This window comes from Plectropomus leopardus, chromosome 11 (assembly GCF_008729295.1).
Source record: "Plectropomus leopardus isolate mb chromosome 11, YSFRI_Pleo_2.0, whole genome shotgun sequence".
NCBI lineage: Eukaryota > Metazoa > Chordata > Actinopteri > Perciformes > Serranidae > Plectropomus > Plectropomus leopardus.
In genome coordinates this window covers 27,847,888-27,857,977 of record NC_056473.1, presented here as the reverse complement: position 1 = coordinate 27,857,977, position 10,090 = coordinate 27,847,888, and the positions used below count along the sequence as shown (strand labels likewise).

The following is a 10,090-nucleotide window of genomic DNA, read 5'->3' as shown; positions in this document are numbered from 1 at the left end:
CCTTTATAAATGGCTGTAATTATTGACTTTATAGATGTTTAATCAATTATGTGTTAATGCTTTATAGATTGGTTATAAGCTATTAATAAGAACAACTTCTGTGTTGACAGGTGGAAAATCCTCCCCCAGCACAAATTCTACTTTGCCCCTTTTTTTTTACTTTATCAACAATTTTTTTTTAAACTTTATTGCCACTAACAATGATGAACAGACAATTAACATTGCAGAACAAAATTGCCTTGACAGTGGCTTTTACCTGACATACAGTATATGCACATGTGAATGAGGATTCACCATACAACCTTAGAAGACACACGGCTACCCATGTATACACCTTCCATAAGCATACACATCCATACATACGTATTCTGCACATGCATGACATATTAAACATATGCATACATACATGTACATATGCTTATATAATCATGAATCCAAGACGAAATAAACCTCAAAATAACACAAAAAGTTTTCTAACCAAGGTAATTTATACCTTATGCCCATCTCCTTATAAAAATGGGGAGTTTTAGTTGTAGCTGAGCTGTCATGGGCTCCAGCATGTAAACATGTTTTAAGTAGCTCTTAAATCCATCAGAAAGACACATCCAATGGGCTTGTTTGAGCCACATACTGCAGAACATCTGGACAAAATCCACTGGTAAACAACTTTTAAACATTTACAACTGCAGATTTGCTGGGTTTTTGTAAGAAGCCAAAAATATTTGTTTTAATCCATGGTATGCCCTATATTCATATCTTAAAGAATATCCGACTAATTCTACTTTTTCTCATATTTCGAACATTTCAGGAAGTGTAGTGACCACTATAGGGTCCTGCCTGGCAGCGGTGCAGATGCTAAGGGCCCCTCCCTCCTGCAGTATAATTGGGAGTTTACCGTCTGTCTTTCCCGGGACGGACTGCCATCCAACACACACAGAGTGCGCCCAGAGTTCAAGAGCGCGAGTGTGCGGTTGACTACAATTAAGGGGAGTGGAAATATTTGGGGGAAGTATTCAGTTTATCTATCCACTTTTCTCTGGCTCGGAACAAGGTTGTGTGTCTGCTTTTAGTTACTTTACTCTGAGCATCAGGCAATTAAAGGAGAGTGACGCTGCTGTCCTCCGCGTGGGCATGTGTTGCATGTGAGAGGAACAGGAGTTGCACGCGCAGGTAAGGTGAAACACGCAATTACGATGATGTAAATCACGTGCAGTTAATGGAAAAGTTAGAATTTCGAGTCTGGTCTCTGTGAATACGCTGTTTCTGTAGGTTATGTTATTTAGTCAGCTATCGCCTCTCCCATCTGTTGCATTTAAGTAATTAACTTGCGAGGTTCATTGACGTTGTCCGGACGATATTAATTATCATAAAGTGAGTTAATAGCCGATTAAAGGGCAACCATCATTACAAGTTTTTCTACACCTAACCTCATGTGCTTGACTTTTTTTACACTAAACAGCAGATTTGAACATGTGACTTCAAATTTTTTAGACACTTTTCCTCTAAATTTACACACAGTCCTTTTACTGTGTTTATGATATTGTCAAAAAGCAACATTTTTAAGCTTGTCTTACCAAATTGTTAACTTTTAAGAATTTCTGAATGTCTTTGTATCATTTCAAGTTTTGCTGAACTTTTTTATATTTTTTGACACAAAACAGTTGATTTGGAGGTTTGACTTTAAGCCCTTTACCTGTGATGTGTTTATCATATCCGCAACATTTTTAAGCATGTGTCTTCAAAGTGTCATCTTTTAAGAACTTCTGAACAGCTTTCTTTCAAGCATGATGATTTTTTCACATAATACAATGGATTTTGTGAACATTTTATTGTTTTCCTATGAAGAATTTTATGAACTGCAACATATAATATGTTTAAATCACATGAAATGTAAAAATCGCAAATCCTTGTAATACATGCTTTTCATCAGACATGTTTATGTGTAAACACCAATCAAATCAAAGTTATTAATGGAGCAGCTTTCATGCAATCATAAAGCCTAAAGTGCTTCACAGAGCAAGATTTAAACAGCAAAAGAGAAACAGGCAAAAAAGACTACTCTTTATAACAATAAAAAATGAGATCTTTAAAATAAGTAAAATTTAAAGAACCAATAAAAATGAGATAAAATGGTACAAAAGACCAAAGATAAGACTCAAAAACAGAGGCAACAGATGACGAGGCGCCACTAAGTAAAAGCCAGGCTTAAAAGATGCGTCTTGAGATTTCACATAAAAATCAAATGTTGGAGCTCCAAATACCTTCAAATTGAATGCAACTATAAGGTTACTTAAACAGTGATTTCATTGACCCAGAATATTCTCATTGCAGATCTATAGCACATTAAACATGCTGCAGTGAACATAGTTTGCTTTACTTATGGAGCTCACTTCGCTGTGTGTATTTCTGCGGTTCACTGTGCAGCATATGAATAAAAAAACAGTCATGTGGGTTCAGTGGTGCGGCAGCTATTTAACCATCCTTCCCGTGTCTGTATATCTAGCAGTCTCAAGGACCCACTCTCCACTTAGTGCGCTTCTAAAGGTTTATCTAACTCCTTACAAGGCGCTTTAGGCTGAGGGGGTGTTTGTGTGAGCGAGGCAAAGAAACTGTAGAAGGGAGGCAGAGAGAAAGAGAGATGGGAGTTGTGTCGATATTGATTTCTCTGGCAGTGTTTCAGAGCTTTCGATCAGCATGACTGGGGTAAATAAATGATTTCTGCTTGGGGCCACTGAAAGACAACTCAGAAAATCTTGTCTGATTTTTCTCCTTTATACACTGTCCAATCATAACGCCAGTGACGTCTGCCAGGCATATTTAATGCAGACTTCTGTATACACAGCATCAGGGGATGGGACGGGCAAAGGACTGCTGCTGAATCACAAGCTGGAAATGTACGCTTGTGATTTATGAGGACTTTAAAGGGACTTTGAAGAGTGGCAGCATATGTTGAAACTGTATTCTTCTCTCATTTCTGTGAGCTTGGTATGCAAAATGAATTTAATAGGTCTAATAAGCTGTTAAAGGGTTTTGGTAGCCTTCCTTCGCTATCAATCACTTCAAACCTGTGCTGTGCTTAACCTGAGCCTCCCGTGTGCTTCACTTCTCTCGCCTTCTGTATTGCGTGTCAGGACTGATCCAACATTGCCCAAAATCACAGCAACAATATTCAGCTGTGTTTTGAATGGCCTACAGCACCATTCCTGCGCTCTGTGACAACGTCATGCCGTTCATGTGGAGGCTTTTCCTGGCCGGTGATGAAAACTAAAAACTGAAAGAGTTCTTTCTTAAAACTCAACACGTTTTTCGGTGCAAAGTGTTATTAAAACACTCTTGTAGCCATGCTGCGCACTAGCCCAGCCTTATATGGTCGTGTTTTCAGAATCCTTCAGTGCACACAGACAAAGCAGCGAGGGCACCTTTACTGCAGCGCTCATGTTAGTATGTTTGGAGAGTCTACAGCAGCTACGTGCCAATGACTTGCAGACAGACAACCCGGCTGCCTGCCCTGCAGCTCTGTGGCTTGTGTGTTTCCTCTGTCTGAGCAAGAGCTGGTGTGGAGATAACCACATAACAAAAGTCCTCCTAAGACCGAGCGAGAACAATAGAGTTGCTTCCCACATTTGTAGAAGACAGTAATGCTCTTGAGGGGAGTTGTTGCATAGCATACATGGGTGTACCCTCATGTCCTCAGGCCATGAGGAGCCGAGCGTGAGCACTTCCAACTGTCAGTCACTGTTTTCATGCCCTGTTGCTCCCATCTGCCTGCCTCAGGATGGTATTAGCTTACACGCGCACATATGTTCATGCATGTGGACACTGATTCACATTCAGAGGTACACGCCCGGGTCATGCCCCAGTCAGCATGTGTAGAGTTACTTGTTTTGTTGTCGGTTATCAACAAACCTATCGGCATGTTTATCCATATGCCGTTGTCTCAGTTACATGGTTGCTTCTCTGTTTTGAATAGCCTTCAACTTTGTTTCCACTTAATGTTTTTCTGTTTCTATCCTCTCTATTGAAGGGAGTTAAACCGCAGATCCAGTATCACTTCCCACCTCCACTCTCCCACCTTTCCATTCACCCTCGTTGTGACAGCAGACCTGAGCCAGCCTTGCCTCTGAGCTGTGGACTCCCGTCTGCCACCAACATATCTTGGAGGATTAAACGGCAACTTTAAACATTAAACGAGTCTCTAACAAAGGCAGCACAAGCATTATTATGTGTCTTTGGTGGATTTGATTACCATACCAGCAGTTGCCCGGAGTAGTCTCTTAGCCGTTGTTTTCAGATAACTAGGGAGGGACAAATGTGGACAGACAGGACCTCAGGGTTGGAATTTTATCCATCTCTTTAGGTTTTTCTCCACAGACATTCTCTTCAGCTCCAAAACGGAAGGAATTTCACTGGAATGCCGTCTCGTCTGGGCATTACCACTCAGTCATTTCATGCATAGAGGGTTTGACTGTCATGGGATGTCTGTTACTTTTAATGTGGTGTTGTGAATGTGTTTACATCATGCAGAACAAGGCCAGAATGATCTGCTCTGAGAAATCCTTGCTTAAACTCTTTTACTAGGGCAGTGGAGTTAACTGTCAGAGGTGTTTAGTTGTGCGAGGCGCACTCTGTAATCAGACAGCCTGCAGACTTCTGATTTATTGGATTTATTAGCAGGTAAATGGCTGCAGGAAATACACTTTCCTAATGGCAAGGGATCAAATGATCCATGTTATAGTCCATGGAGAGGTATTAGATATCCTTACCTAACATGTACTGTGCATCCATTAATTATTTAGGGCTAATTTACTGTCGCGTTTTCAACTTCAAAGCCCATCTCTGTCTGTTTGGATGATTACATTTTGTGCGTAAGGGGAGATTTTGGCAATTTATTTTGCAATCATTTTTTGGAGTGATATGCAATTTCCCGAGAGATACACACGCCGTGCTGATAGATGCGGTGTTTCACTAAGATAAGGTGGGATAATGTTTGTGGTTAAAATCGAAAATGAATCACAGCTTGCTGCCTTGATCGTTTATTTAATGACTCAAGTAAACAAATTACAGAAAAGTAAGTGATACAATAAAAGTTGCCAGAAAGCTTTAGTGTAACAGTATGTAGGTTGAGGTTTTTGATCTGAGTCCAGAATAATCTTACATTGCTACAAGGATCACATTTCACATTTACTTGTTCTCTGGCAGCAGTTGAAAAGAGTGAGAATGTGTGTTGTGTTAACATTATCAAGGAAAATCAGTTTAGACAGGAGTTAGAAGATGTCAATTTTGGATCCTTCAGATCAATATCACTAGTATTATTATTAGGACAAAGAGCTGATGGCGCTGCTTAACTTTTTTTCCATAAGCTTGTCATAGAAAGTGAAATAAACTGCCTTTTCTCTAACACATACAGTGTATAACAGTGCCAAGACATAAAGAAAAAGAGCTGTGCTTGTCTCTTTTTGAGCAGTGTTGTGTTTCCTTCTTTACAGCCATCTATAACTGCAGTTACAGCCAGGAGAACAACTTTAATGCTTGTTGTACATGCTTTATAGTTTGTGTTTAGTGAAAACACAAACAGTGTGGCCTGCTGGCTGTCCTGTATTTCCCCTGTGAGACGTGAACTCACCCAGACTCACAGGGGAGTTACATGCTTGCTTAAATGTGAGGTTAAAAAAAGATGATTGACTGTTGCCAAGAAAAACAACCAATGTCTTGAGAGCTAGAAACAATTACCTATGTTGTTCTGCCAGGTCAGTGCCTGTGGTCGGGGAATAAAGACAAATAGCCGTGCTAATGCACTCTGTCCTGTGGAGATGGAGAGGTTTGATAATAGAGTACTCCACAGGGCACCTGGGTGTTTCTAAATGCCTCATTAGGGGTGGTCTGTGTGTGAGAATGCCCGTGGCCAGAGCACTTCTTCACCATCTGCTCCTTCCTTGTGTCTGCTGACAACTTCCACTGTGAATATAGTTTCTTTGAAAAGTTCAGCTAATTTGCATTTCTTACATAGCAGCTTAATAATAGATTTTGGATCATTGTTAAAGCCAGGGCAGGCAGAGATCTGGAAAAAACCCTGCAGAATTTTAAATACACCCTCCTTCTGCAGCCTCACCATCTCCCCTCTCTGACCCAAAACCCTCCCACCGGACAACTGTGGCCATATGCACGCACTTCATACAAAAAGCCAGTGTTTCATGCATTCAGAACGTTCACATGCACAGATAAATCGAGCTACAGTTATAGCTCAAACGTGTAATTTAATTGGACTAATGTCCTTGTCCCAGTATTCAAGCACCGGCAGCGAATTGATTTATCGATTGAAGTCCAAATCAAAATGTTTATTTACAATAACTTTGGGGTAGAAAACTGCTGCATCACATACTTGAAATGCAATGGCGCTGAGAAAACTCTGATTAGTTTTAAGCCATCTAAAAAAAGTCCTACCTAAAAAAGCCAATACCAGTTTAAGTATACACTACATTAAGAATGTTTTCACCACTTTACCTTGTCATAAGACAGCCCTCACTGACAGGGATTTGAAGACATTATATTAAAAACACCAGACTCCATTGAGAAAAACAGGGAAAAAAATTGAAATTTTGTCTGTGAAAATATGTGGGCCTCCTTTTTGTAGAATAGGAACGGCCTATCGCTGACAGACAGGTACGCTATCCAATCATTTAATTGGCCCCAAATGAAAGTATTAGATAGGTGTATAACAGGCCTTGATAGCCAAAGATACAGGATTTTTTTTTCCCTTTTTTTTCATTTCATTAGTAACTCACCTTTAGGATGAAATAAGAATGTTGACAAATATAACAAAAAAATGCTCCTAAATAAGTTGCCATGCCCTAGCTTTAATTAATGTTTGCTAGTGAATAGCTGTTCTATTGCTCACATACACTGGATTTGTTTTGAGCACCAAACGAGATAAGCCAGTAAATCTGGAGAGGTGACATCTATAAGATGCTATATATTGGGCTGAGATCAGAAGTCAGCAGCACCATATTGGCTGCTAGCTTTAAATCTGTCACCATCGCCATCAGGATTGTTTCCCATCACCCCCTGCACCGTGTGCCGGCCATGCTGCCAAAGACAACAGGGACTCTGGCCGCCAGGAAACACGGGTGTTAGCTTAACCCACATGGCACAAGCTGTCATTTCCTACTCTCTCACACCTCTCTCTCTCTCTCTTTCTTTCTCTTTCTCTCTCTGTGTCTTTTAATCTCTATTATTCACCTTCTCCAAAGTATTGACTGACTGGCAACACATATTTCTGCTTTTTTTCCATGCTTTATTGTATGACAATCTCCTGTCGTCATGCTTTTCTCAGCAGATGAAGAGTTTTTAATGCTCCTCTAACACTTGAGCTTTCTCCTTTGTTTGGGGTGTATTCTTCTGCTGCTGATAGATGTGGGCACTCAAGCAGTAAAGAGAGATACATTACTCGAACTCGTTTCACATGGATGAAACCGTGTCACTGCACCCCCTAAGATACTGCAGGGTGGATGAGCCTCACCACCAGCACCATCACTGTCGCTCACAAAGTGTGCACAGACCGCACAGATTTAAACACGCTCACTTTCTCACTCTCTTTGCCGATGGCCCATCCATCACACACAGCTCTATATCTGTATTTCTAACCCCGAAGGTGTGAAGGTGCCTCGATTTGTCATCTTAAGTAAACAGCAGTCTGTTTATCAGCGTCTAATCCTCTCCGGTTTGAAGCTACGGGGCGCTTGGATGGGTGCCACTCTGCCCTGATTCTCCCAAGTTTCAAACACCAGATGCCAAAACCGGACAGGGAAAATTAATGAAGTGAAATGAGTTGTACTTTAACAGCTTGTATCTGTCTGCCAACATGCCATGCAGATCAGTGTGCGTAGGCGTGAATGAATGTATGTTCTCAGAATGTCAACTTCTATAATTTCCTAGGTGCTCCGTAGACAATGTTTGGTAATCTCCTCTCGTCAACATGTCCAGTTTTTCCAACCAGAAACAACACGCTTGGTTTCGGCATTTGAGATATGTGTTTGCCACATCGGATCTATTAATTTAAGTTGACATTGTTTGTGTTGTCACAGGACAGGTTGATGTGTGTTATCTGAGATGGGTGTGGAAGGAAAGTAATGAGGGAGATGTAACAATAAGGTCTTGGGGGAGGAATTCTTTTAATGCATTCATTAATTCCTTCATTGATTGCTTTGTTAATCAGTAGCTAGACGGCTGTGGAATGTGCAGGAATGCAGGTTTACTCACTGAATACACTGAATACTCAGTTGGTATTTGGAGCACGGTGATGCATTACATACACAGAAATCCTAATCAAGGGCAAGGTTATCATGGGGTAACGATGCATTCCGATGTGGTGGGATGCACCACTTTTCTTTGCACAGACACACTGCCAATAGGCCCATATGTGTAATTGTGCGTATTAGCACCTGATTTAGAGTAAATCTGGAACAATTAATTAAGAATAATTTATGTACTCACAATGAGGATACATAGATAGCTGTAAATAATTAGATGCATACTTGTCCCTTGCAATAGTTTATATTTTCAGGCACAACTTGTTTACTAATTTAGAACTTAGTTCCTGATTTTTTATCACCTATCTCTTAATACAGTATTACAAAAGCAAAAACATCCTCTTTGCAGGCTTACATTGTCAGTTGTATGCCCTCCAAAACATCTTAGGTCTTGTAATAATCATTTGCACGTTTAATCTTTGTTGATTCAAAATGACAGGGATTAATACGTTGCCACATTTGCATGTTTCTCATTTTGAAAGGAGCAGTGTGTAAGATTCATGAAGATTTCTTGGCAGGTAGTGTTGAAGATTGAAGATTGCAACCAGCTGAAACTTCTCCCGGTTAGAATTCCTTTAGTGTTCATTGTTAAGGAGGTTTTTACCTGAAGCCGAATTATCTGCAGAGGTCTCCCCCTCTCCAAAACAATAGACCAGGTGCTATAAAGCAGTAAAAACACTGCAAAAAACAGTGAAATATTACAAATCTTCTTGGACGCTGTTTGGCATGTCAAAGATGGGCTACTGGCCCAGCACCTGCTAATGTGTGCTCACCTTTTTTCTTTGATAACTTAGGATTCAGATGTTTCGGAGGTTGCTACCAGGAGCTGAATTATCCACAGAGTTTTCTTCCTCTCCAGGACGAACACCCAGTGATTTAAACCAGTAAAGGCATTGAATTCAGCAGTTTTAGGCTCTGTATTTTGGAGACGGGCTGTTAGCCTAGCACCTCTTAATGTATGCCCTTTTTTTTCTATGATTACTTAAGATACAGACATTAAGGAGATTTTTAGCTTAGAATTATCAGCAGAGGTCTCTTTCAATCAAAAACAAACACTTGGTGATTTAAACTGGTAAAAAAAAATAGAATATACGTAGCAGTTTCAGGTAAAAAAATAAAATAGAATTGTGTTTTTCCGACATTGCTTTTCACTGAGGGGCTGCTAACTACAGCAGCTGACAAAAAAAAAAAAAAAAACATGAATGGCCCTATCTAGAGCCTGTGTTTGGTTTGTCCGCTCTGGGCTACGGTAGAAACATAGCGGTGCAACATGGTGATCTTTATGGACAAGGACCCGCTCCCTGTGAGGATATAAATAGCTCATTCTAAGATAACGAAAACACAACAATCGTTATTTTTAGGTGAAAATATATTAAAGAAATTCCACTTATACTTTCATAATTATATTCTGCAAATATATTCCCCTAAATCCTTCACACTGGAACTTTAAAAGTTAAAATCCCCCACCGAACATGGTCTAAAAAAAATGTCCAGTTTCTGCCACAATGATTTCACTTTGTCCCGTGTTCAATTAGTACACATTGCTCAAGTTCTCCGTGCTTATTAGTGCCAGAAAAGCCAGTGAGCGTTCCCATGACTGTTCACTCATACGTCTCACTTTGCATTGAGTGTGAACTAATGTCTGTGTTACAGGCCTCCTTAACGCACAGTGAAGTCCCAGACACAACGTGGGCCATTTTTTTACAGGACATAAAGGAGAAGCTGACAGGGTCGTCAGCCAATGCTAAAACTATTGGCAAGTATCATTTAGCTCACAAATTAAA

At 40.3% G+C, this 10,090-nt stretch overlaps 1 protein-coding gene across 3 annotated transcripts in view; it reads left to right on the top strand.

The window, feature by feature from the left end:
- The first annotated feature begins 986 nt into the window (after window positions 1-986).
- Window positions 987-10,090, top strand: part of sema3d (sema domain, immunoglobulin domain (Ig), short basic domain, secreted, (semaphorin) 3D) — a 43,532-nt gene continuing 34,428 nt past the window's right edge. Inside the window, exons 1-2 of one of the 3 annotated variants that reach the window (XM_042495858.1) lie at window positions 987-1,170; window positions 9,960-10,062. The gene's annotated coding sequence lies outside the window, so the exon portion shown is untranslated. The remainder of the gene's footprint in view (window positions 1,171-9,959; window positions 10,063-10,090) is intronic. The other 2 variants (XM_042495860.1, XM_042495859.1) reach the window with 2 other exon arrangements.